The sequence below is a fragment of the Schistocerca cancellata genome, chromosome 1 (assembly GCF_023864275.1).
Source record: "Schistocerca cancellata isolate TAMUIC-IGC-003103 chromosome 1, iqSchCanc2.1, whole genome shotgun sequence".
Classification (NCBI taxonomy): Eukaryota; Metazoa; Arthropoda; class Insecta; order Orthoptera; family Acrididae; genus Schistocerca; species Schistocerca cancellata.
Genome location: NC_064626.1, coordinates 623,355,668 through 623,375,329, shown reverse-complemented (window position 1 = coordinate 623,375,329; position 19,662 = coordinate 623,355,668). Strand labels below are relative to the sequence as shown.

At 46.9% G+C, this 19,662-nt stretch overlaps 1 pseudogene; it reads right to left on the bottom strand.

The window, feature by feature from the left end:
* Window positions 1-4,046: 4,046 nt before the first annotated feature.
* On the bottom strand, window positions 4,047-4,164 carry LOC126097689 (5S ribosomal RNA; annotated as a pseudogene).
* Window positions 4,165-19,662: the final 15,498 nt, after the last annotated feature.

Below are 19,662 nucleotides of genomic sequence, written 5' to 3'. Positions count from 1 at the left end.
ACATTCCTGGGGTCAGATACATCACATGATCACACTGACAGAACCACAGGCACATAGACACAGGCAACAGAGCATGCACAATGTCGGCACTAGTACAGTGTATATCCACCTTTCGCAGCAATGCAGGCTGCTATTCTCCCATGGAGACGATCATAGAGATGCTGGATGTAGTCCTGTGGAACGGCTTGCCATGCCATTTCCACCTGGCGCCTCAGTTGGACCAGCGTTCGTGCTGGACGTGCAGACCGTGTGAGACGACGCTTCATCCAGTCCCAAACATGCTCAATGGGGGACAGATCCGGAGATCTTGCTGGCCAGGGTAGTTGACTTACACCTTCTAGAGCACGTTGGGTGGCACGGGATACATGCAGACGTGCATTGTCCTGTTGGAACAGCAAGTTCCCTTGCCGGTCTAGGAATGGTAGAACGATGGGTTCGATGACGGTTTGGATGTACCGTGCACTATTCAGTGTCCCCTCGACGATCACCAGTGGTATACGGCCAGTGTAGGAGATCGCTCCCCACACCATGATGCCGGGTGTTGGCCCTGTGTGCCTCGGTCGTATGCAGTCCTGATTGTGGCGCTCACCTGCACGACGCCAAACACGCATACGACCATCATTGGCACCAAGGCAGAAGCGACTCTCATCGCTGAAGACGACACGTCTCCATTCGTCCCTCCATTCACGCCTGTCGCGACACCACTGGAGGCGGGCTGCACGATGTTGGGGCGTGAGCGGAAGACGGCCTAACGGTGTGCGGGACCGTAGCCCAGCTTCATGGAGACGGTTGCGAATGGTCCTCGCCGATACCCCAGGAGCAACAGTGTCCCTAATTTGCTGGGAAGTGGCGGTGCGGTCCCCTACGGCACTGCGTAGGATCCTACGGTCTTGGCGTGCATCCGTGCGTCGCTGCGGTCCGGTCCCAGGTCGACGGGCACGTGCACCTTCCGCCGACCACTGGCGACAACATCGATGTACTGTGGAGACCTCACGCCCCACGTGTTGAGCAATTCGGCGGTACGTCCACCCGGCCTCCCGCATGCCCACTATACGCCCTCGCTCAAAGTCCGTCAACTGCACATACGGTTCACGTCCACGCTGTCGCGGCATGCTACCAGTGTTAAAGACTGCGATGGAGCTCCGTATGCCACGGCAAACTGGCTGACACTGACGGCGGCAGTGCACAAATGCTGCGCAGCTAGCGCCATTCGACGGCCAACACCGCGGTTCCTGGTGTGTCCGCTGTGCCGTGCGTGTGATCATTGCTTGTACAGCCCTCTCGCAGTGTCCGGAGCAAGTATGGTGGGTCTGACACATCGGTGTCAATGTGTTCTTTTTTCCATTTCCAGGAGTGTAGTTCACGTGAATTATTTTCAACTAATGTGCGGCCATGATGTAAATATTTAAATAAAGTCACACGCCTTTTATACCTGGTGTCACTCCTAAGAGCCGTCAGGTGCATTTTCTCTCATGTTTCGGCAGATACAGGCAGATTCGCTTTTGCCACATGTAGCTGGAGCTAAGCCAATCAGATATTGCTCATCACGTCTTTTGTTGTGGACTGTCAAGGCAGCCAGTCCACAGTGACGGGTAGCCGATTTAAAGGCACGCGTACACACACGCCGACTGGCGTGATTTCTGGAACGGGATAATTAGTGAATGCGATAAAGAAAAGAACGTAGCTACTAGAACACTTAACTTTTATGCATCCTTTGGTATACAGCAATCTTGATGATACAAGTGAGACTCATTAAGATACATGCAATGTTACAAATGGCGCCTTGCTAGGTCGTAGCCATTAACTTAGCTGAAGGCTATTCTAACTGTCTCTCGGCAAATGAGAGGAAGGCTTCGTACGTCTAGTCGCTAGCAATGTCGTCGTACAACTGGGGCGAGTGCTAGTCCGCCTCTCTAGACCTGCCATGTGGTGGCGCTAGGTCTGCAAGTACTGACAGTGGCGACACGCGGGTCCGACATGTACTAATGGACCGCGGCCGATTTAAGCTACCACCTAGCAAGTGTGGTGTCTGGCGGTGACACCACATCTTTCATATAACTTCCATTGTCAACGGAAAGCGTTAGTTTGTTTCCCGTTACAAACGAAATCATTTTTAAAGCGGATTTTTACGTGATCATTTATAGTCTAGTGCTATATTTGCTTTATCTGTGTGTACGTATTAACAGGGACAGCAAAAATGCGAAAAAAACCAGTACCCCAGTAGCGGGAGTGCAGGGCTGCTGCATAGCGGTAGCAGTAAAGGCGTGGCTGGGTAATGCTGCCGCTCATGGATTACTGGTTATCTTCATGTTGTCATTGTCTCTGTTAATACATACTGATAATCCGAATATCGCACTACACTACTTTGGGACCGCTATATCCGATGACCGCGTAAAATTCATTTTGTATGTACCGGAAAAACAAACTGACGCTTTCTTCAAATGGTTCAAATGGCTCTGAGCACTATGGGACTTAACATCTGAGGACAACAGTCCCCTAGACTTAGAACTACTTAAACCTAACTAACCTAGGACATCACACACATCCATGCCCGAGGCTGGATTCGAACCTGCGACCGGAGCGGTAGCGCTGACTTTCTATCGATAGTGGGAGTCGCATAAAAGATGTGATGTACGGCATGTATTTGGGTCGACTACAGCTACACAATGCAGAAACGAAAGTAGAAATATCTGTCGAAACTCTAGAGAAAGTGCGCCTTATGACTCTTGGCAGAGAGACCCTGAATATCCTTACCAAGTTTATATGAATGTCCGTAGGTTGTGTACCGTCCAAAACAACGGTAAGTTATTCCAGTCTATTCCTCGGAACGAAACACGTACTGCACGATTCCGTTAAAAGCCATACATAAAGATCGATATTCTTGACGTCAAGTCAACATTTCCGCTGCAGCTAGTAACACTACAACACTGCACAGGCGTCATCCCTGCGTAGTATGTCAAGAAGTGTTCACTTTCGACATTATTAAATATTAAAGTTTCAATTTTGTCCTTTCCAGAATCAAATAAAGAACGAAATCAAATCTCGCCCTCTGGAGAGACAGGCAACACTGACGCTTTCCGATAGGCACATGGGCAAGTCGTATCACTAATCTGAGAATACAAAGAGGACGCAATAACGACATTTCTATAGCACGATCTCGATGGGAGCATTAATATAACAATAAGAGAAAGTATTCCATGCCAAATCGCGAATAACTCATCTTCGTCTGTTTGAGTAAATATGTCCCTCGTATATTTTACGTATAAAAAAGTTAAATTGCAAATTGGAAATAAGAAACATGGAAAAAAACCTGAAGTCGTCTACGTACCGTAGGTTTTAGTTTTTCATGCTGCTATATGAGTTTTTGCACATTTTTCGTCCGATACAAGAACTGACTTTGATATAGCAGGTCCTGTCTTGGGTTGTAAACTATTGCTGTAATAAGGAAAGTCCAGATCGACAATAATCGTTGCACGAATAGAGTACACGAGTCATTTTCAATGGGGTTATTCGTAAGTAGCATGGGGTTCCAGAAGATGACTGCACGAATACTACAGGAAACAGTCGTATCATCGTATACAGCATCACTCCAAGTTTGTGACTGACACTGAAGGTGCTCAATGTGGGCATCGTTTGCGGTGCGGCAAACTTCAGCAGCAGTTGTGCGTCCCTGAAATCGCTGACACGAACTGCCTGCGAAGGCGCAACAGCAGCCCGCTTTGGAAACCTGTTCATTGTGCTGGCTGTCTGCACGCGCGATCTTCTTCGATACAGCAATATACGTCTACAGGCTGATTCTGTGATGACGCTGCAAAGCTTCAGGAAACGAAGGAAAAAAAAAACTCCGTCCGAAATGGCTATGAAGGCCCAACGGTACCGACCGGCCGCCGTGTCATCCTGAGCCTCCAGACCTCACTGGATGCGGATGTGAAGGGGCATGTGGTCAGTACACCGCACTCCCAGATGTCAGTTTACGAGACTGGAGCCGCTACTTCTCAATCAAGCAGCTCCTCAGTTTGTCTCACAAGGGCTGAGTGCACCACACTTGCCAACAGCGTACGGTAGACCGGATGGTCATCCATCTAAATACTAGTCCAGTCCGGCAGCGCTTAACTTCGGTGATCTGATGGGAACCGGTGTAACCACTGCGGCAAGGCCGTTGGCACTGATGGAGGAGGGTATGTTGTTAATCTGTCTAGTACACATGGGCTCTAAAATTACCAACCTTAGGAGCTATGAGAACTCGTCCAGCAGAAGAGGTGTGTATCACAGTAGCAAGGATAAAGTAGTCCTCATAGCTCTTAAGGGAGGCACCTTTTTTAGAGCCCATGGTCACCGGACGTATCTCCCTTGTTTTGATCCGTACTACCCCTTCCCAAAATATGGAAGCCACTGAGCTATCAGTAGTAGATGTCCATTCTCAGAGGTATCAGAACGATTTCCGCTTATAACATTGGACTCGGTTATTTCCGGTGAATTGATTCGTTTACCCTTCTCCATCATCCTGAGAGTTTGTAACACCATCACGGAATCGCCCTGTACATATTCTGATATGCCTGCCTCCTAGTGCAACTACATCACGGAGCGTATTACTGATTGATATGTTCTATCAACTGATCTTTGTCATTTCTTTTGATTGTCTTGTGGTCTTCGAACAGTCGTCTTCTGAACCCTTGGAGGCGCTTATCAATAATACTGTAGTGGATTGGAGAAATAAAATACCCCAGCATTCTATGACGGAATGGAGGCACTTGCAAGGACATAGCGTAGAACAAGTGCAGATGTCTGTTCGATTCTACTGACACCGACGTATCCAAGGAAGATATTGCCACAGAAGAAACGCAGCGCAATATGAGCTTGTAAAATGTTTCGTTGCTGTATGTATTGAGTACAGTTACAGAAGACTAGTTAATCAACATAATGACATCCACACGTTCCTAACACTCTCTAGGGGTTCGGATGGTTGGGGGAAGAGACCAAACAGCGAGGTCATCGGTCTCATCGGATTAGGGAAGGAAGTCGGCCGTGCCCTTTCAAAGGAACCATCCCGGCATTTGCCTGGAGCGAGTTAGGGAAATCACGGAAAATCTAAATCAGGATGGCCGGACGCGGGATTGAACCGTCGTCCTCCCGAATGCGAGTCCAGTGTGCTAACCACACACTCTAGGGACGACATGCATAAACATTGCATCGAATACAGGAGGGCCCTTAAGAGTAATAGCAGTCATTCCACATTTGCTGGTCATCTCATGGACATGAAAAACAGACCAACACACACGAACACAGACTTAAAAATTATTAAATGCAGCACTAGTCCTCCAAAGAACCTAATAATACAAGAAAATTAGAGTATACAGAAAGCCATAGTAAAATGAAAATAAGTAATGAATGAATATACAGCACTAGGCAATGGAACCCTGTTCTCAGCTCTAAAGGAATTGTCAGAAGATCAACACCACACACACACACACACACACACACACACACACACGCACACACACACAAATGACACTGCAAAATTCAAAACTCCAGTCTGCATGCTTACCTCGGTGGTAACGTGCTCACCTCCCATGTAAACAGGCCCGGGTTCGATTCCCAGCCAGCTTGCAGATTTTCTCTGCTCGTGGACTGGGTGTTGTGTTAGCCTCATCACGGGTGCGCAAGTCGCCCAATGTGGCGTCGAATGAAATAAGACTTGCACTTGGCGGCCGAACTTCCCCCAATATGGTCCTCCCGGCCAACGACGCCATACGCTTCTTTCCATTTTTTTTTTTTTTTTCAGAGCTCCAGCCCAGAACACGTAGAAACAGACGACGAAACATGTGAACATTATGTAAACAGTGTGTTAGAAAACTGCACTTAGCCGCTCTGTAGAAGCATGAAAACGCGGCATCTAAAAAAGTAAGTACATGCATTTACACACATAAACCGCCCTGGCCTCCACACTTTCCAGTTCACAAAGGATATTCACGATCAGCATCTACTTTGACAGATTTTTCGAAAACTAGTACTGTAACTTAAAGGCGCTTGTCAAAGAGTAAAAAAGTGAAACTTTGTTTACAATACAACATAATATGGCAGTAGTGCTATAAAAAGAAAAAAAAAGAAAAAAATAGAAGCAAAAAGATGTCGATGAATTCATATTACACCTAAAATTTTGCAAATTACGGAGCAAAACACTGATAAATGCTTGTTAATTGCAGATGACGTACAGGAAGGCAGCAGTTATAGCTGCGCTACAAATATCGGACAGCCACGTGAACACCAGTATATAATACTAACGCATAGGTTTGAAGTTAAGCGCTATCAGAGTTGGCCAGCACTAGGATGGATGACCGTCTGGATCTGCCCAGCACTGTTGGCAAGCGGGGTGCTCTCAGCCCTTGTGAGCCAACGGAGGAGCTACTTGACTGAGAAGCAGCGGCTGCGCTCACGAAAGCTGGCAACTGTCGCTAGAGCGGTATGTTCACTACATGCCCTCCATATCCGCATCCGGCGACGCCTATCGGCAGAGGATGATATGGCGTTCGGTCAGTGCCGCCGGGCTTTCCGAGTCCTGTTCGGACGGAGTTCAGTTTAATATTTGTCATTACGTAAATACTGTGACCTTAGAAACTGTTATGTACTATAAAGGTAAAATTTTGTATGTGTTATTTAACAGAGCAAAAATAGACCCACTGAATACGTAGAAATGTTTTTGGGTTCTAAAACAAGAAAAATTGTTTGCTCAAGGCAGGACCACATTTACTTACTATGTGTTAGAATTTTTATTGTTGAAGATAGTCTCTTCTCACTACGAAACGATGTGGATTTACCTCAGAATAATTGTGAATATTGCCATGAATTACTGAACTTAATGGCTGCCAATTATGTCGTACGTATATAGTGATAAAAAGGTAAAGTCAGTATTCAATATACTGAATGAGTAAGGCAGCCCTTCTAAACTGGATAATGGTAATCCAACATTCTTCCCTCGTGGTCACACAGCACAGGATTAGTGCCGAGTTGTTTGCAGCTAATTCGCATGTACTCCTTCCACCACAACTGCGCAAGTTGCAAAAGTCGTGCTTCAATTAGACACTGAAATTGTCTGCATATGTCAAAAGGTAAGGTTCACTAGAGAATAAACCAGTAGAGGCCGTATTCTCAAAATGTGTTATAGTTCAAATGGCTCTGAGCACTATGGGACTTAACAGATGAGGTCATCAGTCCCCTAGAACTTAGAACTACTTAAACCTAACTAACCTAAGGACATCACACACATCCATGCCCGAGGCAGGATTCGAACCTACGACCGTAACGATCGCACGGTTCCAGACTGAAGCGCCTAGAACCGCTCGGCCACACCGGCCGCCTTGTGTTTAGTGTTGACTATTGCTAACATTTCTTCCAATCTCACAGTAACTGCACAATGTTTTGACTTCCTACGTTAGGTGCACGTTCATGGAACTCGTATTCTCTGTGTCGGTCGTTGTGAAAGGCGTTTGACACATGAACGAAATACTAGAAGTTACATGTCTCCTTAATAGAAGAGGAAGAGAACGGTCATTTATCCCTACTACTCTCTCCGTCTTAGTGTCTTGTTACAGTCTGCACCACCGTTTGATGGAATATTGATCAGGAGAGAGCATCAAGCAGTTTCGTATCCGATATGCAAGAGCTTATGTAACAACGGTGGAGGAACTTGTTGCTTAGCCAAGAACCCGAAACGTTCGTACTGACTTTTTAGGTCTCAGGGCACAACTTAGAGCATTCTATGGTTAACTCTTACGGCAGTATCGCCATTTAAGCAAGAAAGTAACGGACCTCTCTAGATGCTTTGGCTTGTCTTCAATCAATTAGGTTTACAATAGTCGGTTTTGAAAGCAGTTTTCCATTTTCTGTCGATACGTAAGGCATGTTCTGAAATTAAGTCCACGCCAAAAACGTCTCATTTTTAATGTTTATATTTTTCCGTATCACTCGTTAGAGGACTATAAACGACGCCAAAATTTAACTTTGTCATAACATATTGCGCACTCGACATTTTACGAAGAGCTACATAATGATAGGTTGTTTGCCTGATTAGTGGAATAAATGAGTCGATCAAAACTGAAAAGATTTTTCAACTTCATGGTGTTCCTACTTGTTGAACTCTTAGTTAACGAGTGTAGTGTTTTCTTTTTTGTGAAGATTATATTTCTTTAGGTGTGTCTTTTGCTAGGTATAAAGTTTGCATATTGTGGGATAAATGTCAAAGATTAAGCAATTTAATTAATGCAGTGATGAGAATAATCACTCGCTGGAACACTGTTTGATACCAAACATTTTATGTATACAGTTCCCTCAGTGAAATGTTCACTAACAGGAGTAAAGGAACAATTTAGAATAATAGCAAGACCTTATTAATCGCAATCTGATATTTTGTATCGACCATCATAACAATACAACATTATGCTAACTGAATCAACGACGGATAATGCGCTATAATTCACATTTGAATCTAATATATCATTATAATTCAGGATAAAAAATAAAAATGAAGTTACTAATGAAATTATACGTATGCAGACGGCCGGAGAAAGCTTTAGAACTATCCTGTTCAAACACTTAGATACATATCGTCCAGATAGTAAGTCCCCCAACAGACATATTGGACTATTCAGGGATATTTCGGGCAATCATCTTGATTAGTGGTTAACTATCGCTCTAGGTCTATTCCTTTCATCTAACATGAGACATCAAATTTACAAAAATTCTTTTAATATAATTCAGAAAATAGGTAAGGTGTTTTTCAGTAAGAGGCTATGATCATCTAAACATTAGTCACCTGTTTTATGCATCAACAACTGAGCACTTTCAAGACTATGATACGTAAAATTTGCTAATCTAAAGTCTGCCATAGCTTTTTCGTTGTCCGGCACGTCATATTGACCCCAGCATAAATCTGCTATGGAATACATCAACAGTCTTGCTAATACCGTTATACTGAATTATGTAATATGTGAACTCAATGTTAGAAAACGTTTAACAAACAGTTATTTTTAGTATCAATTTTCAAAATCACTTTAGAACAATAAAAAAGCGATGTGTTACAAAATTATTGTTCCCACTGTGCAATGACTGACTGGTTGTACAGTGAATCGTAAACGAAGCATCAGCTTCTACTTGTGAATAGCCTAACAAAGCCTTCCAGTATAAAAATACATCCTCAGTAAGTACTTGAAACATTACAATTCCGCCCCTATTATACACGAGCTACGATCTAACAAATATGAGTCTATTACAAAATGGTATTCTTAAGTCTTTCATTTCCTTCAGATATGTTTGAAAGACGAGATACCTGTGAGGCCTTTACTGGTATGTAGACTTCAAGCTGACTGTTTATTTTCATCTACATGTCACGTGGAATATTTTCTCCACATCAGTTTAACGCAATAAATAAGGAACTCACAACCTTTCTCTTAACTATAGATCTCGGGTTAGTATTCAAGCGCTGCACAGATAATAAGGAAAAGAAAAGACTGAAAGTTAGCCTTGTTCCGTACGAGCTCTTTATTTTTACTTCGTCCAAATTCAAAATAGTAACGTAGTATTAATTGAGAGAATAGGTGAGTGAAGTCTTATAGCTTAACATGTCCCATTTTCCAGATCCTGAGACCTACCATTGCTATACTACACTAACGAAATTAACATAAGCAGTGAATAGTAGATTATCCAGAATAAAATTTTCACTCTGTAGTGGATTGTGCGCTGATATGAAACATCCTGACAGATTAAAACTGTGTGCCAGACCAAGACTAGAACTCTTGACCTTTGCCTTATGCTGGAAAGTGCTCTACCGACTTTAAAAAAAAAAAGGACAGTGGCCCGGTGGGGGCCTCAGTGGGCAAAGTGGGGAGGGTTTGAAACCCGAGGCCTGGCCACAGTGTCCCCCTCACCACCACCTATCCTGTGGAGCATAGGAAAGTGGGAGACACAGCAATCAATAGAAGTGCAAGGCGTTGTTGTTGATTATTTATTTGCATTTTGTTTTTGTAATATTCAGTATTATTATGAAAATATGTAGAACATACATCAGCGACAGAGAAAAAGTATATAAAAAAGAAATAAAATCCGCGCAATCTACGACGTGCTCTCCCATCCGCGGAGATCAGAGGTAGAATCGATCACAGGCGGCTTAAGCTCAGACACTGCATGGGGGGAGGGGGGGGGGGAGGGGTAGATGCCCTCAGCTCCAGGAACCCCCCAACGTAGTAGAGGTCTAACAAAGGCCCTCGAAGATCGTTAGCAAATAATGTTCAGTAATAACGTGGCTTGTTTTTGAGAGCTGCATGACCTGTTCGTAAATAGGTCCTGAAGTCGAGGTGAAATTTAAGTCCCTCATGAAAGAGATAAGCGACTGCCCACCCATTGACCCACGTAATTGCATGACGTTTGGCGGCGGGAAAATGTTTGTCCTCCAGGTATAGATAAATTCGCGGGCATATTGTGTCTGGTGGCACTCGGAGACAGCAGGCAATGATTTGCTGCACGATGCGCCAGACATCTTGCGAAGAGGAGCATGTCACACGATGGTCATTAGTGTCCAGTTGCTGGCAAAGAAGACAAAGAGGGGAATCTGGTAAACCAATGTTGTGCAGCGCCAGGACATCTGTATGGTGGAAGGGCTGGTGGATGTTACTCCACACTACAGGTCACTGGATGGAGGGATGTTTGGTCACCATCACATTCCGGGGAACACGGCGCAATAGTAAATACTTAGTCCTGGGCGGCCGCGTATCTGCGAGACTGGTATGTATGTAACTGTAGTCGACGAAAAAGGTAGAAATGTGAGACAGATGAGGAACGATGTGGCCGGCAGACACCGGTGGTGAAGTAGAAACAGGCGGGAGGAACTACAACAAGCTGTGTGTTAAAGATGTGCATCGTCCGGTCCACTGTCCTCTCATGTTCATGTACAAGGCCGCAGCTCGCATACGGACGTTGACGAGCCCGAGTCCATCATCCAGTGGGGACAGGGTAAGTGCCTCATAATGAATTTTAAATGTGGAACAAGCCGCGAGATAATAGACAAAGGCTGCCTGAAGGTTGCGCCCAATCGCCGTCGGCAGAGGGGGGACCTGCGCGATGTGGACCAATTTTGATTCCACATAACGATTAAGAAAGTCAACGCGTTGAAGTGTGTCCTGCCGGCGCAGGAGGTTCTGGCGGACGTCGTAGTGCATGATGTGTAACAGGCGACGGAAATCCATTGCCGCTGTGCGTGAGACCGTGGGGGTAAAGGTAATGCACAGTACCGGAAAGGCCGCAAAAGTGGCAGGTGTGCCACTGCACCTTCCTGGAGACCTCGTCCAATGTACATTGCAGAAGATTTGGCGACATTCATGGCATTGCCAGCGGCAGCCCCATTACGTTTGATCAATTCGAGGACTGCTCGAATCTCAGAGCCGGAGAGAATGAGGAGATCATCAGCAAATGCCCGAAGCGAAATTTGTATTGGCTAAGGATGAGGCCAGAGAGATTGGTTGTGAAGCCCCCAATCAGGGGCTCAAGGGCAATGGCATACATGAGGGTAGAGAGGGGGCATCCTTGCCGTTTGGAACTGCAGACGGGTACCGGTCCTGCTAAACGTCCATTCACTTGGACACGTGAACTGGCACTGTTGTTGTAAAGGCGCTGGAGGATGTCGAGGAACAAAGGGGGGTTGCCCATTTGGCTCGCCACCGAAAAAGGAAACGATGGGTCACTTCGTCGAAGGCGCTATCTAAGTCTATAGCAACGGCCGCTGCACTGAGTCTGCAGGCCGCCGCCATCGCAATTAAGTCGCGGCATTCCCCTGTGGTAGTCTGTATGTTAACATGTCCTCCCAGGCGTTGTTTTCTCTGGGGAGAGGATATGAGGGAGTATTATTCGGAGACGCATTGCCAATAAGCGAGAGAAAATCGTGAAATCGGCATTGAGCAGAGTGAGTGGTCTGTAACTCATGACCGTCGAACCACGGGATTGTTTGTGGGCCGGAATTGTTATGCCCTTAACAAAAGCAGGTGGGATAGCTTGGTAACATTGTAACCTCCCCCTCACTTACCGACCTTAATGACCGTAAAAAATGAAACCGCGTGTACCTAATGGGAATTTTGGAAAAGCAATCGTCACCGAAGTTAACCTGTCGGTAAAGAGGGAGGAAAGGGTTACATCTAAATGAAAGGAAATGTGCTAATGAAACTGGTGGAAATTAATTTTGAAAAGGGGTAAAGTTAATAAAGAAAGTAAATGTGCAGCCGTTACGTTAACAATTAACTAGCGGTAATTAGGTATTTGAGATTTGGGGGAAACCACGGTCGCCAGTCCTAAGGACAATTACTATAGTAACTGAAAAAGAAAGGTTATTACACATATAATTAGCACTAGAAGCGTGGCAACTGAAGGTTGACACGTGTAGTGTGAAAACTGAAAGTTTGTCAGAAGTAATAAATTTCGCTACACCCTGACTTAATTTAGCAAAAGAATTAATAAAACCGGAAAATCGAAAGTTAATTTAGTGACTGAAATTAATAGTGAGCTTTCTTTCTGAAGCACATCGAAATTCAGTAAAATACGGTTAGTCTTGGACTACCTCAACAATCATTTCAAAAGCTACTTGAATCTACGCAATTTAGAAATAAGAGATTTAACATTGAACTTGAATTAAATGATTCTGAACAATTAACAATAGAAAAATTTAGTACGTACCAAGCACAGCTGCAGTCACAGGTATGCTAAAATATGCTAACAAAACTCGCACTCTTAATTTGTGCTTGTGTAATCTAACTTTGAAATTAAAGCATTGAAATGATGTTACTTTAATGCTGGCGTCTGAATTTCAACGACACTCGGGCTCATTCCGGAAAAGGAAGGGACCCTGCTTGGCAATGCAATTGGGACAATGAGCAACAAAGGTTCATGCTAAGTTGCTGTAATTATAGTTACGAAAATGGTACAGTTTGAAAAGCTGAGGTCTGCCATACACTTCTAAAACTTTACTTGCTTCCAGTCTTCCTTGTTGGTTGATTGAAGGTTTGAAGCCGTCGGTCGAGGAGGTGGCGACAGTCACTCATTGTCGGCCGTCGCTGTTGCAGAAGCTGGATGTTGGCGTCGTCACCAGACGAAACGGGCTCTTGATGTGCGCTAGTTAATGTTTCCCGTCCGCGACACCATGTCAGAAACTATCATCGCAAGTCGAGCGCAATTACATGCTGCCAAACCCCGAAAGCGCGGCAACTCGCGGGAGCGTCACACAACACACCTGCTCCACTCGCTACTCCCGCCACACTCCCTCTGCTCAGCCCGCGCTCCAAGCGGCAGAGTTAACACTACCAAAGATCCTACACACTTTGATTCTTCACACGACCTATCGACGTAATCGTTCGATAGCAGTCTTCCCTAGGCAAGACCCAGCGTAAAAATACAAATAATACACTCCTGGAAATTGAAATAAGAACACCGTGAATTCATTGTCCCAGGAAGGGGAAACTTTATTGACACATTCCTGGGGTCAGATACATCACATGATCACACTGACAGAACCACAGGCACATAGACACAGGCAACAGAGCATGCACAATGTCGGCACTAGTACAGTGTATATCCACCTTTCGCAGCAATGCAGGCTGCTATTCTGCCATGGAGACGATCGTAGAGATGCTGGATGTAGTCCTGTGGAACGGCTTGCCATGCCATTTCCACCTGGCGCCTCAGTTGGACCAGCGTTCGTGCTGGACGTGCAGACCGCGTGAGACGACGCTTCATCCAGTCCTAAACATGCTCAATGGGGGACAGATCCGGAGATCTTGCTGGCCAGGGTAGTTGACTTACACCTTCTAGAGCACGTTGGGTGGCACGGGATACATGCGGACGTGCATTGTCCTGTTGGAACAGCAAGTTCCCTTGCAGGTCTAGGAATGGTAGAACGATGGGTTCGATGACGGTTTGGATGTACCGTGCACTATTCAGTGTCCCCTCAACGATCACCAGTGGTGTACGGCCAGTGTAGGAGATCGCTCCCCACACCATGATGCCGGGTGTTGGCCCTGTGTGCCTCGGTCGTATGCAGTCCTGATTGTGGCGCTCACCTGCACGGCGCCAAACACGCATACGACCATCATTGGCACCAAGGCAGAAGCGACTCTCATCGCTGAAGACGACACGTCTCCATTCGTCCCTCCATTCACGCCTGTCGCGACACCACTGGAGGCGGGCTGCACGATGTTGGGGCGTGAGCGGAAGACGGCCTAACGGTGTGCGGGACCGTAGCCCAGCTTCATGGAGACGGTTGCGAATGGTCCTCGCCGATACCCCAGGAGCAACAGTGTCCCTAATTTGCTGGGAAGTGGCGGTGCGGTCCCCTACGGCACTGCGTAGGATCCTACGGTCTTGGCGTGCATCCGTGCGTCGCTGCGGTCCGGTCCCAGGTCGACGGGCACGTGCACCTTCCGCCGACCACTGGCGACAACATCGATGTACTGTGGAGACCTCACGCCCCACGTGTTGAGCAATTCGGCGGTACGTCCACCCGGCCTCCCGCACGCCCACTATACGCCCTCGCTCAAAGTCCGTCAACTGCACATACGGTTCACGTCCACGCTGTCGCGGCATGCTACCAGTGTTAAAGACTGCGATGGAGCTCCGTATGCCACGGCAAACTGGCTGACATTGACGGCGGCGGTGCACGAATGCTGCGCAGCTAGCGCCATTCGACGGCCAACACCCCGGTTCCTGGTGTGTCCGCTGTGCCGTGCGTGTGATCATTGCTTGTACAGCCCTCTCGCAGTGTCCGGAGCAAGTATGGTGGGTCTGACACACCGGTGTCAATGTGTTCTTTTTTCCATTTCCAGGAGTGTATTTACGAAACAAACCAATTATACATCGACATAAATGCATAAATATACAAATAGTAAAACAATTACAATATACAAAGAGACAGAAATGTCATATCTTGAGGTAACAAAGCAAGGAAAGAAAATAATAGCACAATAGATGGAAATAGGAGGATATGCATTTCCGGCGTTACAAGATGTCATCAGTTCTGTATACGTAGTCGTCCACCGCGGTGCCATGAGGTCCCGAAAGGCACGATAAAACTCAATTGGTAAGCCGTCAATGCCGGGCGGTCTGTTGACTGCACCCTTGTCGATTGCGTTGTTGCATTCCACTCGTGTGACCGCCACAATCAGGGTATCCGCCTCGGTTTGAGGGAGGGTGCGTGTAAAGTAATGCAAAAGGGTGTCGTCCGTTTCAGTATCAACACCCCCTTCCCTATATTACGACGATAGTGTTCGACGAATGCGTGAACGATATCATTCTGACTGGTCACCTGCGGGCCATGAGGCGTGGTCAGAGTGTTAATGATCTGCCGACGACGCCGTCGTTCATCGGACACTATGTGATGCATGGATGGAATTTCCAAACCCGCATGATCTTGGCACCGCGTCCGAATCACCACCCCTTGCAAGTTCCGGTGTGCCAGCGCTTTTATCCTCGCCTTAGTTCTTTGCCGTTCCAACTGGTTGTCTGGGTTTGGCGGATGAGTGTCCAGTCTCGGAGAATCGCTTGATAGAAGTCAACAGTGTTGCGATGCCAGTCGGCCAAGTCCTTCTCGTATCTCATCAGTGCTCTCAAATGGTTCAAATGGCTCTACGCACTATGAGGCTTAACATTTGGAGTCATCATTCCCCTAGACTTAGAACTACTTAAGCCTAACTATCCTAAGAACATCACACAGATCCATGCCCGAGGCAGGATTCAAACCTGCAACCGTAGCAGCAGCGCGGTTCCGGACTGAAGCGCTTAGAACCGCTCGGCCACTGTGGCCGGCATCAGTGTCCTCCGATCGCTGGTTTGGAACAGTCCATCCACCATGTGAATGTCGAGCGGTAGCGGGGAAGGCGTCGTTCGCAGTCTGTCCATGTCTCGGTGACTTGTTGGAGACAAGTCAGGTCATGCAGATGAGAAGTATTTAGCTTCCATGGCGCACGGCTGCGCCATACAGATTACGGCGGAAGTGGTCCCTGTAGATTGTAAGCGCAATGGCAGGAAAAGGCCAGTGGCCAGCGTTCAGCAGCCCATATCACAGAACTAAGATCACCAGCTGCGACATTACGGCATATATGAACAGTGATCCAATACTGTCAACTGCTTTTTATTCCAGTCTTTGATCACAATACCAATTCTTTTGACGATGACCGGTTTCAGTCAGTAATGACCATCTTCAGATCTTTTCTGCAGGGCCTAATCACTTTAGGACATGGTGTAGAAAAGATATGAGAGGATGTTCATTACTGACTGAAACCGGTCGTCGTCATAGAATTGATACTGTGTTCAAAGACTCGAATAAAAAACATTTGACAGATCTACGACTCTGTGAGGCATATATCCTGTCAAGACGGCTTGCGGAACGACAGACTGGTAAGAAAGGTATGGTCAGAAGTCACGATGTTGTACTTTCCAGGTACCGTGAAGCAGGAGGTCCCGCACCACAATACGTAGTTCCTGGCAGGTAGTATAGCGTGGAACCTGATCTTTTGGGAGCAGAACGCAGTTAAAATCACCTCCTAGTAGGCAGTGGTCGTATCACCCTAAAAACAGGGGGGCCATTTCCTCTGAATAAAACTAGGCCCGTTCACGTCGTTGGTCGGTGCCTGAAGGAGCGTAGACATTAATGACGCGTGTCCCCATGGCAGTGAGTGCCATGCCCCGATCTGATGGAGGGAAGGCAACGTCGGTGACAGAAATCCCATGGCGGATGTAGATGGCCACTCCACGACCCATAGGATAACTAGCGGGGGCGTGAGCAGTATAGCCATTGATATCCAGGAGACTGGCTCAGCTAACTTCCTGGAGAAAGGCGAAATAAATATCAGAAGCACAGAACATCTCCTTCATAAGACAGATTTTCACCCTGGAACGGATGTTGTTGGTGTTGATGTTTGCTATCCGGTAGGCGTGGTGACGGACTGCTGGAGGCTGGTCCACTCTGGCGTCAGCACAAGGGCAGTGGAACGTTATCCCGCTCGCCCACAGGGCATTTGGGGGAGAGTATTATTAGTGGATCGCCCCGACAGCGCAGGGACCCGTAACGGGTCCTGCAACTCGACCTCCTCCTCGTGCCACGACCCGGAGACGAGCACCGGTGTATCGTCCATTTTGTCTGCAGAAGATGATGTATTGGTTCGTGGTGTAGTTTCGGCTATGCTCTGTCCAGTAAATAGTTAAGCATCCGCATTGGGCGTCGGGGAGACGGGCGAGGGCACATCGGTGGATGTCTCCACGCTCATAACGTCTTCGTCGGCAGTAGTGGATTCGGGGGCGACGTGAGAGACGACGGTTGCGTCATGCTCGACCTGCAACGTCACCTCTTTTCCAGAAACGGTGCGGGGCCTTCTCTTACGACGTTTCGAGGAACGTTGATTCCCTATGGGACCTTCCGTGTCCGACGATGGAAGGGAGTCGCGTAGCTCTGGCAGGAAGGCCGCCGTAGGGACGATGAGATAGTCCATCACCATCGTGTTGCCGTGGGTTGGGTCAGTGGTCGATCGCGTCGGCACCGTCGGAGCGGGGTCGATGGCCGGCCGTGGCGCTCTCCGTCTAGGTATGGTCGAACACGTATGTGGCGTCGTTTGTGGCGACCGGGCAGCGTTGCGAAGCGGTAGGAGAAGCAAGAGCAGCGGCCTAGGTCACCGGTAGCACCGAAGGTTGCGACAAGAGTGGTCCTTCGGATCTGAGGTGGCCTTCTTTGCCATATCCGTAACGGGTCCCTGACTGGCGAACAAGAATAATTATTGCACAGCATCCGCCGATCTGTAAGTAAGACGGGACGTGGCTTCGGAGATCAATGGTGAACTGTCGGACGCCGTTTAGGACCGGATATGTCCGAAACTGTGTCCACTTCTCCGCAGTATGACCGTGGACTGCTCTGTATGGTAGAAGTGCCTCTACGATTTCCTCTGCAGGAAGTTCGGATGGCAATTCGAAAATGAGTATCCTATGCATACCTAAGCCCGCGTGGTCGACTGTTACCGGGCCCACATTGCCATCAGCGTGACAGAAAAGGAGCCCCTATTTGGTCTCACGTGGGATGCGTTCGCATGCCGTATCGTTAACGATTTAAACATAGACCGTGATGTTCACTATTCACGTATTCCGATAATATCGATCGACGGGATCTTCACTTCCTCTCACAGAAAACGCTCTATCTCGAGTGCTTTGGGCCGGACATAATCGTTTTGGATAGTACATCGGACTGTAGATTTACGGTAACGGTTCGCCATGTATGGTAGACGGTAAGCCGGCGCTTAAGAAACGGCAGTCAGAATGTAAACAAGGCGAAATCGCGTTCCTCACACGAAAACCACGGGCGCGTCTGCTCTATCGTCCTCCCAAAGGCAGACTGGACCGACTGAGCTACCCAAGCAGGACTCAAGACTCCCCGTCACAGCTTCAATTCTGCTAGTACCTCGTTTCCTACATTCCAAACTTCCAAGAAGCTCTTCTGTGAAGCCTACAGAACTAGCACTCCTGGAAGAAAGGATATTGCGGAGGCATGGCTTAGCCACAGGCTGGTGGATGTTTCCAGAATGAGATTTTCACTCTGCAGCGGAGTGTGCACTGCTATGAAACTTCCTGGCAGATTAAAACTGTGTGCCAGACCGAGACTCGAACTCTGTAACTTTGCCTTTTGCGGGCAAGTGCTCTACCGACTGAGCTACCCACAATATCCTTTCTTCCAGCAGTGCTAATTCCGCAATCTTCGCAGGAAAGCTTCTGTGAAGTTTGGAAGGTAGGAGACGAGATACTGGCAGAACTGAAGCTGTGAGGACGGGTCGCGTGATTCGCCTTCCGTAGTTCAGTCGGTGGAGCACTTGCCCGCGAAAAGCAAAGGTCCCGATTTCGAGTCTCGGTCTGATTCACAATTTTAATCTGACAGGAAGTTTCAGTGGAAGATGACGTTCACAACAATGAAAAGAAAAAGAGAGATGCAACCCGAATATAGGTTAGTGGCCAACCACTCCATTACGTTTAAACATTTGATGACAATACTAAGAACCGACATGAAATAGGATGAATGCGTAAAATCAGTTGTGAGACTGAAAAAAGCATGTTCTTTGAGATTTTTTCCTTGGAATTTGTTATAGATATCTATGTCAAATTTGGTCAAAATGTTTATTGATATTCTCTCTACAAACTGGATTTTTTCGACCGAAAATGTCGAAGAGCGAAGGTGAAAGTGCCGTCGGAACGAAGCAAAATTTTGATGTAGACCTCCACGCGCGGTATGACACAGGTCAGTCGGCTCGTCTGAAATCAAAATTGAGTTGACGTTAGCGAAGTATATAAGATTCTTTAGGAGATGCAACACGCTTAAGTTATTTGGACCATAGGGAAAAAAATGGTGGCCTTTCGAAGAAAATAGGCTTCTTTTCATCGATTTTTCGACTTCGTCGGCTAAGTAAAAATATTTACAGTTGATGTATCGGAATACAGCTCCTAGACAATTTAGTTAGCTTCGTCGGAAACAATCGGTTTAGTAGATTTGAAGTTACCATACCGCGCGATAAAAAAAAGCCATTTCGAGAAAAATGCGTTTGAAGTTTTGACTACATATAAACGCAATATTATGCAACTTACGTTCAATCTGCTTTTCCGGGA